The following is a 15,717-nucleotide window of genomic DNA, read 5'->3' as shown; positions in this document are numbered from 1 at the left end:
TCATGCTAAGCGTAGTAAGTCAGGCAGAGAAGGACAGATACCATATGTTTGCACTCATAGGTCTAACAGGAGAACAGGAGAAACCTAATGGAAGACCAGGAGGAGGGGAAGAGGGAATGAGAGTTGGGGAGAGGGATGCAAAACTTGAGAGACTATTGAATACTGAAAACAAACCAAGGGTTGAAGGGGAAGGGGGAGCGGGGAGAGAGGTGGTGGTGATGGAGGAGGGCACTTGTGGGGAAGAGCACTGGGTGTTGTATGGAAACTAATTTGACAATAAACTACTTAAAAATAAATAAATATTCTATTCTATTGTCCTTTGGTACTTTTATGAGTTGTATTTTACACAAATTTTTGCTGAATCTAAAATTTATTTTTGAGTGAAGTGTAAGATAGAGATATAACTTAAATTAAAAAAATAGCTAACCAATACCATTTGTTGTATGTTATATTTCCCCCCATTATTTTAAAATGCCAGCATTATCATATATTAAATTCCTACATATATTTGGGTCTGTGTCGCATTTTTCTATTCTGTTCTATTGGTCTTTTTTTTTTTATGAATGAACTATACTTTAAAACTTTTTATGATATATGACAAAACTTGACATAGCTAGTGTCCCTTCTTTATTATTGTCTTTTAGATTTCCTTCTTTCCTTTTTTTGACATCCTTGTCCATTTATATTTTCCAAAGAAACATTAGAATTGCTTTGCATGCTTTTCCCCCTTAATCCAACAGTATTTTCAAATTCATTGATTAATTTGGGAAGAAATTACATCTTCATAATTTGATATTCTCTATTTTAGAAAATGGTGTTTTTCCATTTGTTTATTGTCCTTTTTCCCCCTTAGTAGCATTAAAATTTAATTCAAGTAGATTTTGCACATTTCTTGCTAAATTTATACCTAGGTATTTTAAAATCTTTTTGTTCTGATATTGCAAATGGAGTCTTTCTTTCCTTTTCACAATATAACTGGTAGCTGTATATTAAATATATAATGGTTATTAAACATATGTAATAATTTTGCTAATCATACTATGGCTTATTCTCTGCTTTAATAATTGTTTTGCAATGGAGTCTGTTGACCACTCTGATAAACTATTAGACCATTTCACTTCCTCTTTTCTCATTTTTTATGTTTCATTCCTTTTTCTATCTTGTTATCTTGGTTAAATAGTAGTTGATATAATGAACATCTTTGCTTTATTTCTTATTTTACTAAGAATATGTATCGTTTTCCTCCACTAAGTATAATGAAGGTTTTTGGGTTGAGAAAGGCATATTGTACCATACTAAAGAAGTATCCATTTTTCCTATTTTGTTAAGATTAAAAAAGTAAAAAACGGATAGTGAAATTTTCAAATATCTCTTCAATATTTATGGAGATAATGGTGTGTGAGTTTTCACTTTTGATCCATTCATGGATTCCTTGGTATTTTTAGAATATTCCCAATGGTATGGATATCAAAGATTCGTGATTCCCTACTGCTAATTAGCCAGTTGGAAAGACCGCACTGAATTATAGGTGTATCAGAGCACCTGGCAAACAAGTGTTGGGAAGATGATCTGTGGTCTTCGGTAGTGAAAGTTTACCACTAATGAGATGAAGGGAAATCATCTGGGTATAAGCACCCCACATCTTTGCAACACAGCAATGACAACAGAACAATTAAAAACCTACCCACATTGAGCCATGATGCCTTGGGCTTATGAAAGAAATACAGTTTTCTGCACCTCTCGGAGTAATCAGGCATATTGTTCAAGTATGCAAAGAAGCAAAATCCAACTAACATGAGTACAAAAAGAAATGTATGGGCCCATATAACTTGGAAATCTAAGAGGGTAGATCTGACTTTAGGTACAGCTGGATCCAAGCATTCAAATAATATCACTGAGACTGTTCATGTTTTGGCCCTTAGCTACCTTTGTTAACTTCATGTTTATAAAGAGGTTTTCCACCTCACGGCAAACATAGCCACCAGCTGTGCTAGGTTTACATCACCCTCTACTGTTCTCGAACTTAGGGGAGATACTCTTTTCCTCCTAAAATAAAACTAATTCTTGCAGAATAACTATGACTGTACTATAGTCATTGGTCCACATGGTTTCCAATTACTTTGCCAAGCCTTTGCTTGATTTGCCTCTGCAGTGGGGAAACTGAGCAGTCACTAAGCAGAAGATGACCAAGAAAGAGGCTGAAGCAAGAAATTCAAGGAGCTTCCTGGCATTAGATAAAACCTCCACTCCGGATCTTGAGAGAAGTAAATATTTTCTTTTCAAGTTATGCAAAAAGACACTATGAAACTTTGAATGATCTGAATAATCTCTGAAATTTTAATATTCTTCTCTTCTTTCAGCCAGATCATGGGAGGCCAGCATTTGCGCATAGATACTCTTGAATGCTGTTGAGAAGTCTGTTAAATTAAATATACAGACCCTTGGCAACAGGAGTCTGCCATGAATTTAACTGTTATCTGTAGCGTGTCAGGAAATACTTTGTGATGTTTTCCTCAACAATGACAGAGAAAATAAGTTGAAATTAATTATTTTCAGTTGATTGAATTTATGGCAATGTGCATATACATAGGAGGTTGTGGATGTTGGGAAAGCAGGTCTCCACTGAAGAAGAAATTGCATGGGAAGACTTGGAAGAGGAGAACTCACGAATACAAGTGAGAGATGCTTTGACAGTAATCGGAGTATCAAGGGCTGAATTGGCCCTTAAATTGCATTCATTAAGTGTTGCATGTCTCTTTGTTTGTTTGTTTGTTTGTTTGAGGTTTATTAAGACCCTTGAGAAGAGACTACCACATTTCAACACAGAGAAATAAAGATGCTCATTTAGGACTATAACATGTCTCCCCTGAGTTTTTTTTTAAATGTTATTTTTGACACACTTTTTTGACATTTTGACACTCTGCTGTTACAAACCCAGTCACAGCACAGTACTTCCATTAGACAAAAACAATAGCATTTTTTTTACCCTCTAGGCAAAAAAGAGTTTGAATTGAGATAGGAATTGACTTTCATGTACTCTTCGGTGAAGGCAAAAAGTTGAGAAGATAAGATTAAGCTGATATTCCGGTGAGGAGAGAAGGCCAGTCCCTACCTCTTCCTCCAGGAACCCAATCCCCACCAACTGAGTCACTGTGTGGGATGAGATCCCAGTAGCAGCACATCTTTGACCTTGTCCTCAGGCATTTTGGAAAATAGAAAACTTCACACAGGTACTGTGCATTTGCCAGAAGATGGAAGGAGTTTGGCTTTTTGCCAGAGAAGAAGCTTTTGTGTGACATTTCAAGGTTGTTGTCCAGACACTTTTGTAATCTAAAGCCTTTGACAATAGTTTAGACAGACCTTGAGAAAGCTTGAGATGCAGAGAAGCCATTTTACCAGTGTTTTGGGGGTATGTTGGCTCTGATACCAGTTCTCACCTTACTCCTCAATCTCTTCTCTTCCCACTTCTTTCCCATTGATTTCCCCTTATCTGTATGAATAACAAAATATGAGCCATTGAGTTACATACACAAGATAACGTAGGTCTAGTCCTGGGGAAGGAGAATCACAGGGGTCATTGAGTCCACCTATGCTTCTCACATAGAGCAGGAGAAAGGTCCTGAACTTCCTTGAGCTTCCATTTCTCAATTTATAAAATGAAAATAATTATATTTACCTTATGGGGTCATCATGAGGCTTCATGCATTCACCACAATGTTTGGAATGAAGTAGGTGTTCGGAAAAATGTTGGTTTTCTTCTCTCTTTTTCATTTATTTGGAGGAAATGAGGTGTAATCGTATAAGCAAGTGATTAGCATTAGTGGAATATTTGCAGGCATAAAAATTCTGGTCTAGACCCTATTCATCAAGACAAGCTATGACCGTGGAAGGCTAAAAAAATATTTTCTGTGGTGATGCACATGTTATTTTCCTCAGTAGTGGCACAGCAATAATCCTTTGGAAATATAGACTGCCTGGTTAAGGAGAAAATATGAATTTGAATAAGTTAACTGAATTGCATTAGTCAGAATGGACTCATGGAGGAGTAGGGTGGCAAGGTTGTACATTTAGACCACCTGCACTCAAATCCTGGCTTTGCTTCCTACTCTTTGGTGATCCACTTAATAGGCTCATTCTGCTTAACCTGTCTCATTCTTTTCTTCTGTGTATGGGGATGATAATAGAGAATGACAAAATGAGGACTGACTGAAATAATAAAGAATATAAAGCATGCAGATGGGGATGGCATGATATACAGACACTTAATGTGAGTTATCATTAACAATACAAAATGCAAGTGTGAACAAGGTTGGCTGTTTGTATGTTTGTGAGGGAATAGGGACAAGGAAACAGACTCTAACACAATTCAGGGTGTTTTTTCATACAAAGATTGACTGTTCCAAAAGGTGTTAGGGCATTTGGGAAGGTGCTGTTTGGAAGGGATTTGACCAATGGCTAACATGCCTGCTCCCCCTGCCCCCTCCCCACCTTGCACTGCAGATCAGTGCCAGCTCTGTGCATGAAGCATTACTCATACTGTCTCTTCACACAGCAGTTAACCTTACTTGTCACTGTTTCCGGTGGGAGATCAAGCGCATTGAAATTATGGAGGTGGCACAATAAATCATGGTCACTTCTTGACATGGCCAGACAAAGCAGCTGGAAAGAGTCTCACCACAATGTCAGCTCAAAGTTGAAATGCAAAGTTTTAACATATCAATTTCTGTCTTTTTTTAATTGTCATCCTGATTTTTCCCTTCTTCCCCCAAGACTCAAATGAATGAATTGGAGATTGATCTTGGCAGCTTGGTGGGTTAATTCACCACGCATGATTTTTCTTTCTTTCTTTTTTTCCTTTTTTTCTCTCCAAATGTGAACATTCTGACTTAAGAATGAAATAATTGAGCAAACCTAACAAGAGGTAGTGAAAAGAACTATTTTCACCCATGAAATATCAAGTTTCTCTCTCTTACTTTCTAAAGACAAATTCCCTCAGGCTATAGCCCCAGGATTTAGCAGTGCCCCAGGGACATAATAGGCACTTATCAAATATTTGTGAAATGAATGGATAACAGTTCTAGCTTTCCAGCTTTCTCAGGCTTGCTTTTGTTTCTCCTGTTTTTTACCAAGATTGCCTCAACTGACCCCTCAAGTATGTCTCAGGAATGGAGGATAAACATTTATGGAAGAGTTGCCTTCTAGCTTCCTACTCCACTTGGACCCCCAAACCAAGGACTTTAACTACATACTTGCCCAGACAAGGGCTTAAAATCCTGAGCCATTTCTGTTTAGTTATCTGTTTTCTTGGCTCCTAATACTGGGCAATTGGCTTTTAGGAAGCTATAAATCTCCCCCTAGAAAAATACACAGATACACAAAGCACACAAGGTTTGCCACATGATTTTTTTGGGCCTTTTGTGAACACATTCATGGACCCAAGATGAAGACCGTGCCTTTGGTAATTGCCTGTTTAATTATGCCTACCCATTGCTGTAGGGCTCTCCTCTCCTGGAGGGCAGAGAACAGATCTTTCTCATCTCTTATTCATTTCTCATCTCACTGAAGTATGACTTCTCACTACCAGCTCTTCAAAACTACTCTGCGGAAGGGTAGAGTTGCCCCAAAGTCTACCTAACTGCCAACCTCATACCCAATTGACTGTTATTGTTCACTCTTTTCCTCTTCCATCTTTCCTGTTCTTGGCTTTTACAACACCATTCTTGGATTATGTCTTCTGCTTTACTTTCTGGGCTTCTTTCTCTTTGTTCTACCCTTTGCTCACATTTCTAAGGCTTGTCTTCCTAGTGTCCCTTTCTTCACCCTCTGTCTCCTTTTTCTGAGGAATCCCATCTCTGTACATCTCTGTGCATGATTTCAACTACTACTGTACACTGTGACATCTAGATGCACGTCCTAGCCCTAGACTTCTCTCCTGAACATTCACATCTCTTTCTCTGCATCTGTCAGTGAGATGGTCTCCTGAGATCTTGGAAGCTTTTGCTCAACATATCCATTAAAGGAAGAACCCTTTTTCACTTCTGATGTTTTCTTCCATGGTCAGTCATACTAATTAACATAATAGTCTAGCCTCCTTCCACTCTCCATTTTGGAAAGGAACAGCTTCCCTTATTGGTGAGCTGCTCTTAGAGAGGTCATGGGCTCCTGATTGCTCTTGACCTGCAGTAAGCTTAGTGGCAAAGGTCTGGCATCTGTAAGAGGAACCAAAGGACACCCCTTCTTCCTAGAGTGGAAAAGGAGGATCTAATTCAGAGGCTCCACATTACAAAGCTCACTTGCCTGCAGGGATACCTCTGTTCTATATTATAAACCTTATTTGGAATAGAGAGGGCAATGTGATCTCCTATTTGCTTTATTCTTTTCTTTTATTTGCTAATGGTTCAGAACTTCCACACCTTTTTCTTGGAAAAGGCATATATTTGGCCAGAGTAAATGTGGTTGAGTAAGAATTTCAAGTACTAATATTACCCTAAACCCAAATAATTAATCATGTTCTCATATTTTTTTCTCTGCAATTTGCCTCTCCTTTGGTTTCTTTTGTTTTTCTTAATGCTGGACTTATTTTTGTTTTCTTGTCAGTGGTCTTTCTATAACTTAGCTACCTGCAAGAAAATTTTTCTGGAAACACCCTTAACCTATGTTATACAGAAAAACAGGAAGATTTCATTCAAATGGCCTATTCTGTCTCAAGAGCACCAAGGGATGTAGGGTTGCATGGATTCTTTCTAATAATTATGGAGGGAGGGAAAAACAGACTTCTCAGTCATGACTGTGACTGACCCATGATTAACTGAGTGAAATTTCCCTAAGTATCTGAAGCTGTCCAAAGGAGGTAGAAAACAGAACTTGCTGTCATGATGTTTATCATTTAAGTAGGAAGATTGAATAAACAAAAGATACATAAAATCACTTATAGTGCTAAAATATTAAGATATATAGGTCATCAGGAAGGGCTTTTAATTGAAATGGGATTGTTGGCATGATTGGATGGGGTGAGAAGGCTGACCATGTGGTAGCTCTTAGCACCTATTAACTACTATTAATATTATTCATGGAGGAGCTCAATGTGTTGTTGGATAGGTCAGGATATCTGACTTACTCTTGCCTCTTAGGTCCAAATAAATTGCTTTGTACCCTGAGACCTCTTAGTTTGAGCTCTGCACTGCATCTGGTGCTGTTTTGGTTACCTTGGTTGGCTTACTATATAGATAAGAACCTGGTTTCTGTGTTGTTTAATTCTTTCTCAGGCTTTATACTGTACATCTTGACCTAATTCCAGCAGGTATGAACTAAGTTCATAAACAACAAGAAATATCACATTCTGTATTTGCTTTAAATGAATCTAAATCTGTCCCTGAGCCGCCATTCCACAGGACTGTCTGGAAATTCAATATTGGTCATTACTAAGGCTCTCTGTAGGCTCCCAGCCCTGAATTTTGCAAGGGATTTGGGACTTGGAGCCTAGGCCTCAGGGAAGACCATCTGGTCATTGGCCATCAGTCTGTTCCCCCACAGAAATTCTTGGTGCCTTGAGCTTCAGATTTGGAGGTTTTGTTCCTTGAGTGTGGTGCTTACAGCAGAGGAATTCTGGAGGAGCTTGAAGGATCTCCGGGTTTAAGGCTGTCCTTCCTAATTGTCCCACAGAGAGACTCTTTCTAGGTCTTATCACCTTACTGCCCATCAAACTCACACATCTCTTCCTCTAGAGTTCAACATATATTTCTCTGTGTTTGAGCTGAGTGGTGTCCCCCTCCTAATTCCTATGTTGAAGTCCTAACCTGCAGTACCTAAGAATGTGACTGTATTTGAGGTCAGGCCTTAAAAGAGATAATCAAATTTAAATAAGGCCATTAGGGTGGGCTCTAATCGATGTCTTTATAAAAAGAGATTAGGACATAGACATACAGGAAGACCATGTGAAGATGGAGGGAGGAGAAGACAGCCATCTACAAGCCAAGGAGAGGCCTTAGAAGAAACCAGTCCTGCCTGTTGATACCTTAAATTGCATTTCAAGCCCCTAGATCTGTTGGTCTGTTATTTAGGGCCCCCAGTCTGTGTTAATTTTTAATAGTAGTCCTAGCTAACTAATGCACTCTGTACCTTAAAAGAAATTTTTTTTATTAGCTTGGGCTTCTTTGAAAGACAGAAGAGCCATTTGTTTTACATGGCTTCTGTTTTGTGTTTTAAGTTCTATGGCAAGAAAATAGTAAGGACATTGCTACTTGAAGGGTGGGGTAGAGGAGAGGAGAGGAAAATACACTGAGGCATTTTAGTGACTCAGTACATTACCTTCCACAGTCTGCTTTCTGTTTCCCCACTTTTGTTTTTTCATGCCTGCCTGCTTTTCTCTTTATGATGAAACAGGTTTTTCCTGCCTTCTCTTTTTCATCTCCTCTTCATTAGGCAGCTGCTTGCCTGGTGCAAAACTCTAGGTGTATTATTCTCCTGGAACTGAACCATATTGGAAAAACTGGAAGATTTGGGGGCAATGATACCAGATGTTACAATGACTTATGACCACACTCGTGTCCCAGGAGGCAAGTGGGATTTTTGAGGACTTGTTCTCAATATGATTTGACAAAGGCTATTTTGTAGAAACATGCTCAATATTTATTGAGGTTCTGGCCAACCTGTTAGCCAAGTGAGCCACTTCATTGTCAGAACCCAGTTTCCACATCATATTAAAAGTCAACTGGAAAAGACAGGATTTCCAAGAAATTTATAGTTTGCTTTATTTCCCTCGCTTTCTACCATCCTATGATTTTGGTAGCTCTAATACTCTGATTGGGAAAATTGTTGTCTAACGATATTAAAATGTATGACCATTGATAAACTGTGACCAGTTCTTGGCTTTTTGCAAGACTGGGAATATTAAGATGTCATTAAATATTTTATCTCCCTTCCTTCATGCTATGACTTTAATGCTGTGTTCAAAGATCATTACTCAGTTACACCGGCAAGCCTCCTCTCCTTTGAAGACATTCTGTACAAAAGCATGTAATATTCATTATCATTCTCTGCTGCCTGCTCTTTTCCATAATATTCCCTCTCCCCCTGCAAAAAGGTTTTACTGGGGGCAAATGATTTTAGGTAGCACATATATGTTACAGGAAGTTTTACACACAATACAGTTTGGGGGGTACATTTTAGAGTAATTTTCCATGGAAGTTTTTTTCATGGAAGTTTGGGGGGTATAGTTTAGAGTAAAATATGTTTTTGCAGCACTGTGGGTTCTGATTAATATGGATGCTTACTGACTCTTGGGGCTGATGTGCTGAGGTTATAGACACATACAACTTTCAAAAAGTGCGATTGTAGGGTGGTCATGTCTTCATCTACGTGAAAGGAGGGTTAGGGAGTTGGCTGCAGAAAGGAGACAAGAAGTCTTGGAATATACCTGTAAGAAATAAGGAGTAAGAGGAAAAGTATTTGCAGAGCTGTGAGTCACTGGATGGTGTGTCCAAGTTTTCCTCCCTAGTGATTGTTTTTAACAATGGGAACCAACCAGGTCCTACTTGGGAAGGATTAGGTGTTGCCTTGAGAAGGGTTAAGAAGGTGAAAAAAATGAATCCAGGTGCGGTAGAGTCCTCAGTCTGACAAGCCTCTTTAGAAGGAGTCCCCAGAGGGATACCCTCAGGACTTGACTTGCAACAGAGCAGATCCTGAACAGTTTGCTTGGGATCTCACAACCAGGCATCTTTCTGTCATCAATATGGTAACTAGGAAGTTTGAAGCCAAGCTCGGGGCTCACCTCTTGCAGCCAGACAGGGCCCCATGCTGTGCATGTCTGCATTCTGATCTTACCTCCGGGGTTTACCAGCTTCCTGGTCTCATATACCTTTGCCTTGAGTCCGTCATCTAGTTTATTCTTTTGTAATGTGTATACTTTTGTAAGTTACCTGTAATTCTTTGTGGCTTGAGGTGAAGGCAAGTATAGGCAAAAAAAGAAAATGAGTTCTGGAGTTTCTATTGCTGCAGACAGTTCTATGTGATGGGATGTTGGAAGTTTGGCCACGATGAGAGGGACTAATCTTGCCAAAGTATTTTGTGTTTTGTGTTTATTAGACCCTTGTAGCTATTTTTGGACACTCAAATTAGGCCCCTTGTGCTGAGGTAGGGTCTGACACAATAATAACAGGGTAAAATATTTGCCATCGGCCTGCCAAAATAGAGGATAAATGGTCATAATAGGTATAGATTAAATAATACATTGAGAGAAAAGGAGAAGGCAGGGAAGCAAGAGAAACAACATAAATTTCTACAACTGAAAAAGTTTGCTTTATTTGACCAGTGACAGATAAAATATTTAAATATTTATAACATTAAACTGCTACTCAGAATCTTTTTCAGGGGAGGGGAACAGACTAAAGATTGAAGGAATTGAATAATTTATATATATAAAAAAATAAAGACTACAACATTTTCCTTCGTTTCCATGTCAATAAATAGTGCATTTTGAGATGTATTTTACATCTATCCTTAAGCTATCAGGTCTGAAATCTGAAATCCCTTGTGACTGCTCATTTTCCTTTTAAGAATGACAAATGCAGTATCCATTCTCTGGATGTGATCAATGCAATTTTAACTCCTACCAGGACAAAGAAGTGGGTTTTGCCTAGCTGTTGGTGACTTGGTATATCAGCCATAATTCTGGATTTTATGGAGCACCAGTGTTTCTGTCTGTATTTTTAACAGAGAGCAGAGAGAGGGAAGCGTCTTTCACTGCTCTCCCATGCCCCCGGGAGACTCTGCTGCCGTCAGCCTGCATTCCAATGCTGTGTCTCAAAGCCTCTCCTGAGGTTTCTGGAGTTAATGAAGTAAATCAAAATCTCTGGGCAAGATGATTCCAGTCTCTGGAGGTAAAGTATGCCATGTGGGATGATGCCCAGATAAGAAGCCATGATCACATGTCTCAAGGGCAGAAATATTTGCTCAGGACCTGAGCTAGGACTGGTACGAAAACCTAAATCCTGAAACATAAGAAACCTTTGTGTGCGCTTTGTTGAAATGCGGTTCTCCATCATAAGTAACATTTTAGGCAGCATATTGGCAACACAAAACATTTGAATAAAAGCAGTGATAGTATTAGTCACAATCCACCCCTGTCCTTGAATCTCTAAGGATGTGCGTGCCTGAAGCGCATGCTAAAATACACTTAATCTAATCACCTCCGGAGATTGAGAGGCGTGTGCTCATATAAATGTCAAGTTGGGACATAATTTAGCTGATCTCTGGGGTTTATCGCTATTGCCAGACTCCCTCTTTATTTGATCTGGTGAAGCAAATGAAATGTGTCTCTTTGGTTTTAAACCAGCTAAGATCAGGAGATTAGAATCTGTGAGTTTCTTATTTGGATACAATAATCATGCAGCCAGCCCTGATTTAAGGAGGCTGCAAGGTCCACTGTGTGTGGAAACGGGAACAACAGACAGGAACCAAGGTCAACTTATCTTGGCGTAGCTGTTATCTGCTAGTTAGTGGGTGTCTCCTTGACAACATTACTAGATGTGGTAAAGGTGGTGAACAGAGGTTAGTTAAAAAACAAAAACAAAATTGTACTTATATATTAGAGGGAGAAACTCTCCTTGTATACAGCTGGCCTCGGTCATTTTTCTCACCCATGTGGGAGCAGAACCTCCCGTTTACTGCATTTGAGATGTTTAGATAAGAACTCATCCACAAACACAGTGGCTTCTGGTGGAAAAAAGATGGCTATTGATCGCATATCAGGACTATCAGAGCTCAATCATGCCTGCCCACTGGGCTTGGAGAATGCATCATTGTCAACTGGGGTGTCCGTGTAGACACTTGACAACATCTGAAGACATTTTTGGTTGCCACATTTGGGGGGATGGGTGTTACTGACATTTAGTAAATAGAAGCCAGAGATGCTGCTAAACACCTTGTGAACGAAGGACTGCCCCCATCACATGAATTATCTAGTCTAAAATGTCAATAGTGCTGAGGTTGAGAAATCGGTCTAGTGGAACATTTACATTCCTTTCCCTTACACATAGCATTTTCTGAACTAAATGAATGAATAAAGAAGAAAAACAGAGGGACCTGCCTCATCTTTCCAAATAAATGCAAGTTCTATGATAACTGGAATATTAGTATTCTAGATGCACTGCAGAGACAAATTTTCAGCTGTGCGCTCTTTCCATTATATTGCTAAGCAGCAAAACAAAAACATTATCCTGAAATTGTGAAGCACACCTATCTTTCTAATGGCATAAAAGAAATAGAAAACAAAGCTTGCAGAGGTCTTGTTCACCATATGAAGTAGATCCAAAATTTCAATTTGCAGCATCCTTAATCTTATGCCCCTTAAAGTACATTTTTAGATTTAGTTACAAATAGCTGTTCTAATCATGTTGATATTCAGAAAAACATATTTCAACTTCTTCTGTATGTGGACTCAGAAGAGAACATTTTAGCGTGATGGGGTATTACATAAAACGGTTGATGCCTTGAAAATGGGTCTTTTCCTAAAGTGGTGCTGTAAATATTTTTATTCAGTGCACCAAGTTTCAGTTGGGGGGTCTCTATACTCTGCCTCTGCTGGTGTGCACATTTCTTCTTTAGGTCCTGACTCTGGGCAGGCTGCTTGCTGCATAAACAATGTCTGTGTAGCATAGCAAAGACTTAAAATAACCACCAACACCTTCTAGCGATGGACAGAAATTAGTCCCTTCTGCATGTAACCACCTTGTATTATTGACTTCTAAAATGGAATAATGGCTTTTTTTCTTTTTAATTAATTTTGATCCTTTATTTTGGTTTCAAGAGATATTATTTATGTTTTGCAATGACCACTCCATAGCATAAACCAGACATGCATCTGCCTGACTGTTGATGTTGTTTTTTGACTGGACAGTATGGATACTTTTTAGCTATGTCCCCCCCCCTCCCCCAACCACTTAGGACTTTAGCACCTGCTGGCTTATTTTAATTCTAAAGGCAAGTTGGTATGATGTCAACCTGGAAATTGCTGGGGTGACCAGCATCCCTTACTACCCTAAGCATAACTTGCCTTTACCTTAATGATGTTCAGTAGAGCTCTCATTCTCATGACACCTGGGGCCAAGTAAATGACTCAGAGAGGCAACATATGATAGTGATTAAAAGTATTGGTTTTGGAATTGTGGCTGTAAAACATAGTAATTATGTCGATATTGAGCACAACATCTCTGGGCTTCAAGTCTCTACATTTATAGAATGGAGATCATAACACCACATAGGTGTCATGAGGACTAATAAAGGCTAAGTTAATGTAGCTTCGAAGAAATGAGAGACACAGATGCTATTCAGTGGCGACCTCACCTCCATTGCTTTCCTTCTGTACACTGATGAGAAATCTCGGTCAGCAGTGAGAGCTAGGTACCAAGTCTGTCACTGTCTGGTCTTCCCTTCCTTAGATCCACTGAGGAATTGGCCAAATTACTTTTCTACTCTGGCTCTACAAATTCTTATGGTTGCCCTCTGCCAAAGGGCAGAAGTCCTTAGCCCTTCCAAGTTTCTAACGTGCTAAGTACTGGTCTCTCTTCATACCCCACAGCCTGAACTGTTTCTTGGTGAGCTTAAATCAGCCACTGTCTCATGCCCAGCCTTCTGGGTCCCCAGAAGGGTAGGAGTTTTCACTTCCTCTGCTCCTGCCAGGGCCCTCCCAGGGCCTGATTTTCCTCCTCATCATGGTCTCTTAAGTTCCACTCTACACTTCTAAGGCCAGCTGTCTCTCCTATCTCTCCTATCTTCTCTGGGTAACCGGTCTAGGTTGGCCTACGTTTGGATGTAATTGGTTCTTTGAAGCTGCTTCCCAAGTTGGAAGTGTGGCTATCAGTGTTACCCTATCCTATCATTTAGGCCTAAGACTCCTTCTTGTTGGTTAGAAAGGTGGTGTGACTGACAATAAACTATAAATAAAAAAATAAAAATAAATTAAAAAATAAAGGTGGTGTGAGTCTTATTTTCTTTCTAAGATTTAGAGAAACTGCAACATTTGATAACAATCTACCAGAATATAAGCTTTGGGGAAGGAGCAATGTTTTGTTCATCATCATTTTATCCATTTTAGCCAGCCATGTGGAAGGTGTGAAATAGATGCTTGTTAAGTGAATATAGAGAGATGTCGATAAAGGAGTCCCTTATGTGATTTTGTACTTATTTGAGATGTTGAGAATTCTCTGGGGGAGGCACTGGATAGGGATGGGGTATGATGTGGGTGGCAGAGTGGGACATAGGTCAGGACACTAAGGTCTTATGTGCTATTTCAGGAAGTTAGAATGTATGGGGCAGGTGATGGGAAGCCACCGCACAGATCTGTAGCTGAGGGATGATGTTTAGTTATTAAAAGGTATCACTATGTCTAACCCTTTAAAAAGTTACCTTGAATCATATGATTTCAATTCATATGTGGAATTTAAGAAACAAAATAGATGAAATATGGAGGAGGGAAGAGAGAGGGAAACAAACGATAAACTGTTAATGATGGAGAACAAACTGAGGGTGATGGAGGGAGGTGGGTGGGGGGATGGGCTAGATGGGTGATAGGTATGAAAGAGGGCACTGTGAGGTGCACTGGGTGCTATATGTAAGTGATGAGTCACTGAATTCTAGTCCTGAAACAAATATTGCACCGTATGCTAAGTGGAATTTAAATAAAAATTTGACAAGAAAAAAATACAAGCTGCCTTGAAATCCTCAAAAATTCTCAGAAAATGAATTTAAGTGGGCTTTCATTTGAAACAGTTATATTTCTGTGTAGTGTCTTTTATGTATTATGTAATGAATTAAATGGAATCCAGTGATAGTACGGCTAACATCCATAACTACGGACACTGAAGGCCCCTTTCTCTGGTCTCTGATAGGCACTTTCTCTTTTCTCTGACCCTTGGGCTTTTGGACCTTGAGAAGTACACCCTAAAAGGACATACAAGGACCTTTCCTTGTGCATACTGAGAGCCGTGTAGGTTCCCAGGGTGCCAAATATGCTCTTGGGAAGTTGTGGAATTATGTATTATATTAGAAGGCGAATGACATTTTGCTGATGGGAGAACCCATAAGCAGGAAGATTGTGTTGTATTTGTAATGATTCATTTCAGCAATTCTTGAATCTCACAAATCTTTACTTTAATCTAGACTGCAACCCATCTGCACAGAAGACGTAGTAAAATCGTTAAATGAATTCACATGCACACTCTTTAATTTATTATCGCTTGTAATGTTGATATTATCATATTTCATGTGGGGAGGAGAGTATAATCATTGCCCTAACAATTTATATACACGTGGCTTTTCACGAATTCACAATTTGCTAGTAATGGCCAAGAAAGGTCTTCCTAGCACAAATGTGGTTTTGTTGTTCCAAGGCTTTATGCTCTTTTATACTAACTACAGCTTTGTGAAGAAATTGCCTTGGATTTCTCTGTCTTTTATTATAATTAGAATCTCAGACATACTACTGTTACCAAGAATATCATGGTTTATTACTTTTTTTGGTGAAGTTATAGGATGATGAATTATTAAATGAATTGGAAATCATCACTTTTGGCCATTTTTTTTTACAAGCTATGCAAAAATGCCATCTGATGTAGTTTAAGACTCTTTTAACTCCTCCACAAAGATGGGTCCAGAGGAGAATGGTATAAGATGATTTGGACTATATTTTTGAAATACTTGCTTTGTTTGCTAGCCACTGTA

The sequence above is a fragment of the Suricata suricatta genome, chromosome 14, assembly GCF_006229205.1.
Source record: "Suricata suricatta isolate VVHF042 chromosome 14, meerkat_22Aug2017_6uvM2_HiC, whole genome shotgun sequence".
In the NCBI taxonomy this organism is placed as follows: domain Eukaryota; kingdom Metazoa; phylum Chordata; class Mammalia; order Carnivora; family Herpestidae; genus Suricata; species Suricata suricatta.
The sequence above is the reverse complement of the archived record's forward strand: the minus strand, read 5'-3'. Positions refer to the sequence as shown.